General features: G+C 34.0%; 1 protein-coding gene across 1 annotated transcript in view; it reads right to left on the bottom strand.

Moving 5' to 3' along the window:
• The window catches only part of LOC129236282 (endoplasmic reticulum mannosyl-oligosaccharide 1,2-alpha-mannosidase), a 42,011-nt gene that overhangs the window by 4,063 nt on the left and 26,607 nt on the right, over positions 1–11,341 (bottom strand). The gene's annotated exons all lie outside the window — the stretch shown is intronic.

The raw sequence follows: 11,341 nt of genomic DNA, 5'->3' as shown, positions 1-11,341 counted from the left end.
CTCGACCAAACACCCAATAAAGGATGTAAGCGCCAATTATATATTAGTTTGGGGGGAAAAAATCCATCGATCGATGGAAAAAAATTGTATCGAGAAAAAAATCCATTGATCAATGTCTCGTAAAGTATTGATCAAACAATTTCAAGTTTATGCTCGTGGATGTCACCTTGACCACCACGCTAAAAAAATTCGTTTGCTGTTTTTGTAAGTTCCATTGAATTGTGAGTGACAGGGTGTTAGCAATGGATGTCAACAAAGAGAAAATTCAATATACTTAATAGTTTTTCTTTGACAAAGGCGAAAATGCAAGTCAGGCCGCTGAAATTGTGAATCGCGTTAATGGTGTCAATACTGTGCGTGGTCGGTGTCAATACTACCGGGTCTGTAGTTTTTTCGTCCTGTTTGAGGATGCTTTTCAAAGGTTATAACCATAAATCGATAGAAAATTAATATGTTAATATGCTAAGTTCGTGTGCAAAATCGAAAAGTTTGTTGAATCATTTGCGCAAAAATAATGCATTTCTTTTTCTCTAAACTTGACGAACCTTCCCCCGTCACTTCTGCCATTGTGATTGAACTTGGCATATTTTTGCTACAAAACCTTTTATGTTGAAAATTTTCACTTTTCTTTATTTTATAGATGTATGAATGTATTTAGCACTATAAAAAAATATAAATATATATATTTAAATTATATTTATCTGTAAATATTTATGACATTTGTTCAAATTAGGGAGTTGGCAGTTCTGAGAATTTGTAAAGTAAATTCAAAAATCTATTTCCACTGGCACTATATAAACAATTTTTCAAATAAAAATAGTGACCGTTAGAGAAATTTTACACGCTTTTATTGCCCACTTCAAGAAGTTGTACACCGGCACGGGTGTTGATGGTCCACAAACCACATATTTTAATATAAATTTACAAGGTATTTTAGAACGATCTTATAAGTTGAATTGTTTTGTTTTATATTTTAGATAATTTATAATATTTAATTTGTTAAGTTGTTTCCTGGTGTATGCAAGTGTAAACTTATTTACTTTCTTGATTGTTTTTTTTTTTTTTGGTATTTTTTCTTTTCTAATTTAATAGCTCAAGAGATATGCACTAATGAAATAATTCAAAAAAGCAATACATATTAAACTGAATTAAAAGCGATATGTAAATTGTAAAATGGCACAAATTTTATAAAAGAAAAACAAAAATATTAAGCAATAAAAACTAAACTTGAAATAGCTGAAAAACATACAATACTGAAGAATAAAATTTATTTATAATGCAAAGCTCCGCCTCTTAGCAAACAGTACTGAAAGCGTTTAGCTTTGAAGCAACCCAAAGAACGTCTATAACAGAGAAGGTGCAACTAATGCGCGAACGGCGTGCATCAGCTAAAAACCACAATTGATTCGAATAGGAATCGAATTGGCGCTAATTCGTTTTGGCTTCTTTTTTTTTGTGCTCGGTAAATGTCGTGGATTTTAGTACATTTAGTTGCGCCTTCCCCATCTCAAGACGTGTTTTGGAAGCAATCTCAATTAATGTGCTGCTATATCAAACGCATCATCAAAATAACGTCGACGATTTTTTTTTATTGTTTGATGAAAGCGCTTTAAAGCTTTTGTGAAAGCTCAGCGCATATGACTTTTAGCAATTCGCAATTTTAACCGTTTAGGCTACTACAAACAAACGACAAACGAACTCGTGCAACTGAATTCTCTAAATCAATGAATGTCTTAAAATCGCTTTAAGACAAAATATTAGCAAAATTTTATTTAAAATACAAATTATTACAAATTTAAAATTTAAAAACTATGTATGTATGTAATTATGTACTTTAAAAATACAATGGCCACAAAATGAGGAAGCGAATCCCAAGTGGTCGGTGGCAAACGAATTGGTTGTAAACTACGCAATTATGTTTAGAATGTATGTGGCTTTCGCAAAACAAATAATATTTATAAAAAAAAAAAATACTTAAATTAAAACAAATTATTAGTAGAGCAAGTGAAATTGAGATTTACAAAATTGAAAGCAAAAATAATTGGATACCCCATAAAAACCAAGTACACAAATGCAGTTGCAAAAATGTTGTGCAGTGCAATTTGCATGAAAAATGCTGAGTAAACCCGTTGCCAACTTTGTTAAAAAAATGTTCAAAGATTTGCAATGTATTAATGCGAAAACAACAAAAAAAGTAAAAAAAAAAATATGTAAAAGAACTTAGAGCAAAAAGTCAATAATGAGAATTCAAAGCCAACGACGAAAGCAAACCGTTTAATTTCGTCATTTTTTGTACATAAAAACTATTAAGTGAAATTGTTAGTGAAAATTGTAAGATAGCAACAACATGCAAAATCTAGATGTGAGTTCTTTTCCTTTCTACAATTTATAATAATAATAATCAGTGTTTGTATGTGTATTAAAAACTTCACCAAACTCAAACAAAAATTACAAAAAAAGATAATAAACTTTGTATATAAAAGAGATACAAGACAGCGCCAGTATTGACGACCGTTGGACACAGTATTTAGTTATAACGGATGTTTTCAGACGTATAGAACTTTCAATAGGGATATATGTTTTTCAAATTTCTAAATTTCTGTTCAATCCACTTTGACCAGTTACGAGCAACTAAGTGCGCAGTAAAAAACTTATCAATTGCGCGCGAATTATGTTAAATGATGAGACTTACTTCTGGCTCAATAATTATGTGTATAAGGAAAATTATTACAAATTTTTAAGAAATAATTTTTTTTTTTTTTGGTGTGACAAGTGACTCATCAGCTATCGCTGAACCATGAAAATATCATTGTTTGGTGTTGTTTGCACTGTGGTCCATATTCTAAAAAGCTGGTTCACTCATTTTTCAAAGCTCGAAAAGCGGCCCAAGCATGAAAGATTACAAGGTTTGGTCATCCGAAGTAAAATTGTGTGTGTAACCTCAGCTGCCACGTTATATGGGGTTTCGGCAGCCGATTTGTGCCTGCTCATTTGACAGGTATTCTTACCATTTAATCTGCATTTGGGCTTGCGTAAAGCTTATCTTGTTTTTTTTTCAAAAATTTGTTTCATTTGCGCTTTTATGATGTTGAATGGGTAAAATAAAAATTTTAAAAATTTTATCAAATATGTTTGGCTGTGACGTTATGTGGGGTTTCGGCAGCAGAATTGTGCTCGCTCATGTCACACGTAATCTTATTTTCTATTTCTTATATCACTAACAAAATCTCAGTTTTGTCGTAAACAAATCGCTGTCAAACCAGGTATTCCCTGTTACGTCAGATGTCTGATGTTGGCCAAACCTTCTAAATTCTCTTCACCGTGGAAGGAGCCGCACCTACTGGCTATGATACACAAAAAGCAGGTAGTTTCACTTAACACACAGCGATTGAGTTTGCTACTCGAGCAAGCCCACCTTCTTTTCTGTATCATAACACTGGCTGTCGTTCAATGGTTGCCGCTAGAGGCAAATAATTCGTGACTTTTTGGTTGCTTAGGTCAATAAAAATCGTTTGAGTGGTGAATAGTCTCAGCAAGACGCTGCAACATACCATAAATCAGGTGCAACCATCTCTTTATTAGAGCGAACTTTTGGTGACCGGGTCAACACACGAAATACCCGATGAACCAAAGGTATCGGGAATGTTTAAATAAAACAAAAAAGAGTTAAATTTTAAGTAAATTTATTTTATCTCCTTCAAAATATGATCCGTCTGAAGCAACAAACACATACATGTGCCAACGTTTAACCCAGTCCTTCATGCAGCCCTGATAGGCCGACGAAGGGATGGCCTTCAGCTCCTTCGTCGCATTCTCTTTGATCTCCTCTATTGACTGAACTCTTCTACCACGAAGTGGTAACTTCAACTTAAGAAGTCACACGAGGCAATACAGATGAATACGGTGCTTGCACGATGGTATTTACTTGGTGTTTGGTCAAATAATTCAGCACAATTTGGGCTCGATGCTGCGATGGCGCGTTATCATCATGCAAAATCCAAGAATTGTTTGCCCACATTTCCGGCCGGCCAGCAGATACTAATGACCGATGGCGCTAAAAAGAGATAGGTGTGTGTCTTACAGTCCTACCAACATAAGAAAAAAATATTGACCGGTTCCCACGTGCGCGGTTCGTTTAAATTTAACATTCCCGGTACTTTCTGATCATAGGGTAGACCTACCTACTAGCTGCTTAAGGCATGTAATTAAAATCTCTTGAACTGCAAATACTTTTTGACTGTGCTTCAACTCATCATTTGACAACTAGGAAGCCAGCATTTGATATTTTTATATATTGACCGCGGACCGGCCAGACGTTCTTCATATTACGCAGTCCCAGTAGCCTAGCCCTACATACATCCGAAACCATTTATAATCACTAAAATGCTATAAAGCTTTACCATCTAATAAAATCAAAATATTGGCCATTTCATTGACATTTTTTGTGTTTTATTTGACAAAAGTTCTATACCTCTAAAAATTAGCCGTTATAATTTTGTGACTAAATATGCGCGTATAACAAAGAATGAGGCGCACACCGCTTGGTGAGTGTTAAGGGGACTACATTTCCGATTTTAAATTGCAGAAAATACGAATTCATACTTGAAAAACATTTTTTTACTTTCATTTCTAAAAATTGCAAGTAATTCGAATTCCTATAGGCTATTCATTGGTGTACCTAAAGAGAGAGTTCTTTGTGCGCGCGGACTATTCCGCTCTTGGTGATAAGGGAGAGATTTTTTTCGCGGATTACACCGTTGAATGATTCAAAAGGGTTAACTCAAATTCAGCTATAAATAAAATACGCATGCATATTTTTCAATGATTTCTTTTTTTTAAATGAAATGTGTAAACTTTGCTATTAAACATGGCACCCAACTTCATTAAAATTACTTTCTTAGCTAGTTCAGACAACCGAATTTTTCAGTAAATTTTCGGGAGCTTCTTGGGGACTTATGTAACCAATGGCAACTTCGATTTCATGTTGAACTCATAAATCAACTCTGAATGATTGGCGTAACGTATATCCGTAACTGCGCCCTACAAAAAATAGTCGAATGAAGGCAGAAGATCGCAGCTTCTAGGCGGCCAATTGACGTCACCGTTTTGTTACCTTTTGAGGTTTTCAATACCTCCCAAGCTGCTTCAAACGAAAAGCGACCCAAATTCCTGACACATTTCGGGTGTTAATTTAGCTGTCAGAGTAAAAAGCAAAAAATCAAAAGTTCAAATGCTGGCAGTTCAATGCACCACTCTGAAACATCTTTTTGGTAGCGAAAGCTCTGCACTGTTGTTCATATTTTTCTTTTAAAAGTTCATTAGTGAAAATGATTATCAAGAAAATAAAAAATTCCAAGATAGCGTTCAGTTGTGAAATTTTTAGGAAATATTAAAAATTATTTGGTCTCAACTCGGCGGCTAGCTAACTGCAATTCTCTGAGTATATTTCTGCCATAGAAACACTTCACATAGAAACGGATTTGCCATACAGAGCAGCTTTCAAAGTGTAAGTTCAAATATTTGTTAAAAAAAAAACATAAATACACTGAAGACTTAGTATAGAAATTGCGGTTTCAATGGAATGATTGAATCGATGATATGCACTTAGGCCTGATGGATAACTCCTCACGAATTGCATGGGAAAAATAGGAGGCAAACACTCTAAAACACATGTAAAAACAAAACAAGAAATAGATTTATTGAGTTTTATTATCACAACTGACAAGTTGATTATTTTATTATATAGTATTAAGTAATCGTTTTCATTTATTCAGCCTCCCAATAAGACAGTGAACAAATGTCTGCCTCAAATTACGATGTAGCACAAAAGCAAAGTGGGAAAATATTCTTAAAAGTTTTAAATTTTATTTATTCTGTTCTTATATCGACAAAACTGATAAAGTTCTATTCTTTTTCTTGAAAGTAGGAATTTTCAAATCTTGTGAAATGATGTTGTGCTTGCTTCAAACTTATTTTAATTAAAATTTTAGCTTTTGTGATTTCGTGAAAGCTCTTTAATTTTCATTTGGGCTTTCGTAAATCTTAATCTTGCTTTTTTTTTTAAAAAATAGGTTTTAATTTGCATTTTTATGCTGTTTAATGAGTAAATTAATAAAAATTTTATCAAATATGTTTCATTGTCAAATTGCGTTAAATTTTAATATAAGACGATTTGAAGTCGTAGAGCATAAAGTACAAGGGTATTATATTTTGTTTTTGCTTTTGGTTGCTATAATGTCAAAATCTATAAACAAGGATTGACAGTTAAGAGTAGTTTAAACAAAATTCGGCAATCTAAAGGCGAATTCGGCAAATAAATAGATAAAAAATCAAATCAGCTGCTCTGCTACTACTTGCACCAACTGTTCAATGTGCTTCGCTTGTAATTTATTTTTTCATTGTTTGTATTCTTTATTTATGTATACATATTTTTTTTATTCTTTTTTTATTTTTATTATTATTGTTTTTTTTTTGTTACCTTTATTTATTTTATTTTTTTGTTCTTTTGTTTTTTTAACTTCATTTATTTTATTTTTTTTTTTTGTATTTGCTTGCATACTTTTTTTCTTTTTTGTTTTTATTTTTATTACTATTTTTATTATTATTATCATATTTATTTCATTATTTATTTGTTTTTAATGTTTTTATTGTATCCTTTATATATTTTTTTCATTACTATTAACTTTTTTTGTTACCTTTATTTATCAAATTTTTTTGTATTTGTTTGTATGCTTTATTTATTTATTTTATTTTGTGTGTTTTTTGTTTGCATCCCTAATTTTTTTAAACTTATTTATTTTTTATATTTTTTTTGTGTTTGTTCGCATTCTTTTGTTTATTTACTATTCATTTTTTGTTTTTAATGTTAGTACTATTTTTTCACTATTAATTTTTTTAGTGTAATTTTATCTTTTAAATTTTATTTTATTAATTTTTTTATTTCTATACTTTCATTATTATTTTTTAATATTTGTTTTGTTTTTCTATTTTAGAAATTTTTTCCAATACTCCTTTGTAATCAGCGAAAAATTCAAAAATTGTATTCAGAGAAATTTTCAAAAATTTCCGTTATCGAATAAAGGAAAAATTATTAACCAACCGCACAAAGATCAAAATTCTCGCTTAATCTAAAAATAAGATCAACTACAAACTCTCAAACCCTCACCTTTGTGTTTTGACGATCCCAACAGGAGAATTGGTATTCACAAAACGTTTTAAGATTGTTAACTGACGTTTAGAAATGTTGATGTTTTTGTTGTTATGACAACATAAAAACACCACTGGTACAATAAAAAAACTCGTCGAGCGGACATAATTGCAAAACCGGGTCGTTCAAATAGCGTAGTTCACGTCTCGAATTACAGCAATCGTTTTCGAATAACTTCCAGCTTCAAATCGAGTGAAAAACGTATAACATAACCGTTGTTTAGCTGTGGTACATTCTTATTTCTCCAAGCGCACTCGTTGTGAGTGCCGCCATCTCAAAATAACATTTCGAATTTCGTGTCATTTGTTCAGTCATTCGGCCGCTGAATATCCCGAAGCATTTTGTTTGCAATTTTTATTAGATTTGAAGTATTTTTTTTTATTTGCTATCTGGGTTCATTGGAAGAAAGCTTTGAAATTAAATGTTCTTCCTTTTTTGGTTTTGTTTGATTTCCAAGCTCCCACCGCTGACATAACCTCGAAAGTGCGCCCCATTCAGTGTGAAAAAAAACGAAGAGAGGAATGCAGGCGTGCACATACATACATACGTATGGGGGTGTAACTTGAACCAATCATCAATGTGACACTACAAGTTATGCATCTAAGTGCGTGTATGTATGTGAGTTTGTAAGTTAGTAATCATCGAGAAAGGAGCAGAACGCGTGGCGACAGCAACAAATCTAGTTAATAGGGACACTGAACTTACAACTGAGGTACATATAAAATAATTGCAATAAGCAAACAAAGAAATATCGAACGTAAACGATAATTAAGTAACTTAATTCAACTTAACTACGCATTAAATGTAATTGTAATTGTATTTGTAGATTTTAAGTCAATAATTATTGATGAATGTGTATGTGCGAGTAAAAAATCGAGCGGTATAAAGAATGTAAACATTTTTTTAAATATATATTAAACTAAATTAAATATATCTGAAGGAATAAAAGCAAAGAAATACGCAAAACCGTTCTACTAAAAATTAAAAACAATTCAACAACAATAATATACTATATTGTATGTATGTAAAATTTTAAAAAATCTCCCAAATATTTTATAAAACAAAAATCTCGAAAACAAAAAACCGAAAGACCAACATTGAAACAAATAAGCAAGTTTAATATCTATTGGTAAATTAAGTTAGTGAAAATATCGTCGTAAATTATAAGTGAAACTAAATACAAAAACAAAACAAAGAATACAAGTTGGACTTAATATTATATACATACATATGTATAAAACAAAAACAAAAACAAAAAAAAAACGATAAACCATAGCAATCGCAGTAGTCGTGTTTGTTTGTTCGTGTGTGAGTGTGCGTACCAGTCTGCGGCGTTAAATTGCGAAACGCGCATACGCCTACACAGCACTTACACACACACACACACCTTGCGTATAGAAGGAAAAGAAGAATAATACAAACACTCTTATCAGGTGTTGCATAAATATTTAATAAAGAAATAAATAAATTATAAAAGTCATTTGTGTTTTTATCAGCGAAGTCATTCTCATTGAAATACTGTGGAAGCGGTGCTTTTCAAAGGGGTAAGTAAAGGGTTTTTAATAAGAGGCGTTATTTGATATTCAAAGAAAAATGCTATTTTTTTAGTATAAATGATCGGATGTTTATTTCATTATAAAGAGGAGGTTATGCCGTTAATAGTGGAAAATAACATCAGGCAAATGACCAACACGACCACGCTTACAGGACAATATCCTTTTCCTGAAATTTTCCATTACCGAATTGCAAAGTGCCTGCCCTATGTCCTCGATAGCCTCACGAATTCTATCTTTGAGGTCTTGAATCGACCCTGGGCTGTTGGCGTTAACCTTCTCTATCACGTGGTCCCAAAGAAAAAAGTCACAAGGTCTGCTCGGTGGCCAATTGTGCTCACCTCTTCGAGAGATAAGACGGTCCGGAAACTTTTCCCGTAAAAGAACAATGGTTTCATTGCTTGTGTGGCACGTAGCGCCGTCTTGTTGAAAATAAACGATGTCCAGATCAATGCCATCCAATTCCGGTCATAAAAAATCGTTAATCATCTCTCGATAGCGCAATCCATTCACCTATAACACCTGTTATTGGCCCTTAAGCCCGATGAGGCATTTAAATAGATAGATAGATTACTATTTACACTCCGTGTTTTTTCCTCTGGTACCACCAGCTGGTACCGCATCGAATACTGCCGGAGCGTTTGTATCCATTCGGATGACATGATCCAGCCAACGTAGCCGCTGGATCTTTATTCGCTGCGCTATGTTTATGCCGTCGTAAAGCTCATACAGCTCATCGTTCCATTGCCTGCTATATTCGCCGTCGCCAACGTACAAAGATCCAAAATTCTTCCGCAGAATCTTTCTCTCAAACACCCTAAAGGACGTTTCATTGGATATTGTCATCGTCCACGCTTCTGCGTCATACGATAGGACGGACATGATGAGAGCCTTGTAGAGTGTTACTTTGGTTCGTACAGCAACCTAACCTGACCTAATTCGCGGTTGAAAGAATTCAGAAGGTGTGACCCACATCAGACCGTTAAACAGCTCTCAGCGATTTTACTATAATCAGCTGATTGGGTGACGTAACCGGCTAATTGAGTTGGTGATATACTATAAAAAAAAATCAACTCAGTCTCCGCTCATGTTGCTTCGTTGAAATGAGCGGAAAGAATTATATTGCCGAGTCCCCCATGACGTGACAGCCAAAGCTACTCGCTCTATTTCGTTTTTCACCCTAGCTGGAGATCAAACCTTGTCATCATTTAAATGAAGCTATCAACAATTGAAAGTCAACATGAAGGCAAAGTCCCCGACCTAAAAAAGAAAACACGTTTTTCGTTTTGTTCAAAATTGGCTTTATTCACCAGCGCCGCTCTAACATATCAATACCACTTTTGTAGGACGATTTATCTTTTGCCACAAAACCTCTGCATTCGAGCAAAATTTCTTACCGGCGATCATTGTTTTTGGTCTTCGAAGTAAGCCAGTGGTCGTTGGGAGCCAAATCTGGCGATTGCGGTGGATGTGGGAGCAATTCGAATTTCAATATACAGGGTGAAGTCCAAAATAAACAATACATAAAAATGTTTTTGATGACGCCATCTTTTTAATGAGTTAGTGCGTTGGAAGTTACATCCCTAGCTGACTTCCAGGGAAAGCTTGGTGACATTCGGTTCAGTGGAAGCGAGGTTATTGCGTCTAAGGTGTCAATATGTTTGTGTCATCAGCACAAAAATGAGTTTCGAACAAAGAGCTAATATCAAATTTTCGTTTAAAATCGGTAAAACATTTACACGTTTCAGCGATGGTTGTGAGGTCGTAAACGGCAATGCCCAAAATCAGTAATCACCGAAAACCCCATCGAAATTCTTCGTAAATTTATCAAAAATTAATCGAAATCGTCGTTGAAATTCATGGAATCGGAGTTGAGTACCTCCAAAACATCGATTTATCGCATTTTAACTGATTATTTGGGCTTACAAAAGGTCTGTGCACATTTCATTCCGCACAAGTTAACTGAGGACCAAAAATTGCTCAGAATTCATCATCGAAAAACCTCATTAAAGAGGCGAGAAAAGTCGAGAACTTCCTTTACAATATTGTAGCTAGTGATGAAACGTGGTGTTTCCAACATGAACCTGAAACTAAGCCCCGAAGTACCAAAAAGAAGGCCCCAGACGAGCCACCACACAAAAAATCGCGTTTGGCAAAGTCAAAAATCAAGTCGATGCTCATTTGTTTTTACGATTCCAAGGGAATTGTCCACAAAGAGTTCGTGCCAACAGGCTAAACTGTCAATGCGATTTTCTATCTTGGCATTTTGAAGCGTTGCTTGTATCGCATTCGTCGAATTCGCCCTTAATACCGCGAAGGAGGAAGCTGGCGCTTATTGCATGATAATCCACCATCTCGTAGATCCATTCTTGTGACTGATTTTTTGACTAGAAATCGGATTTTAACCATCTATCACTCACCGTATTCGCTTCATATGGCTCCCTCTGACTTGTACCTATTCGGAGAATTGTATTTGGTCATGAAAGGAAAAAGTTTTGCGTCCGTAGAGGCCGTCTAAAAGGCTTGTGCGGATATCCTGAAGGACATTCCGATCAATGACCTGAAACATTCTTTCGAAAAG

Source organism: Anastrepha obliqua, chromosome 1 (genome assembly GCF_027943255.1).
Source record: "Anastrepha obliqua isolate idAnaObli1 chromosome 1, idAnaObli1_1.0, whole genome shotgun sequence".
Lineage (NCBI taxonomy): Eukaryota > Metazoa > Arthropoda > Insecta > Diptera > Tephritidae > Anastrepha > Anastrepha obliqua.
This window is presented reverse-complemented; position numbering and strand designations above follow the sequence as displayed.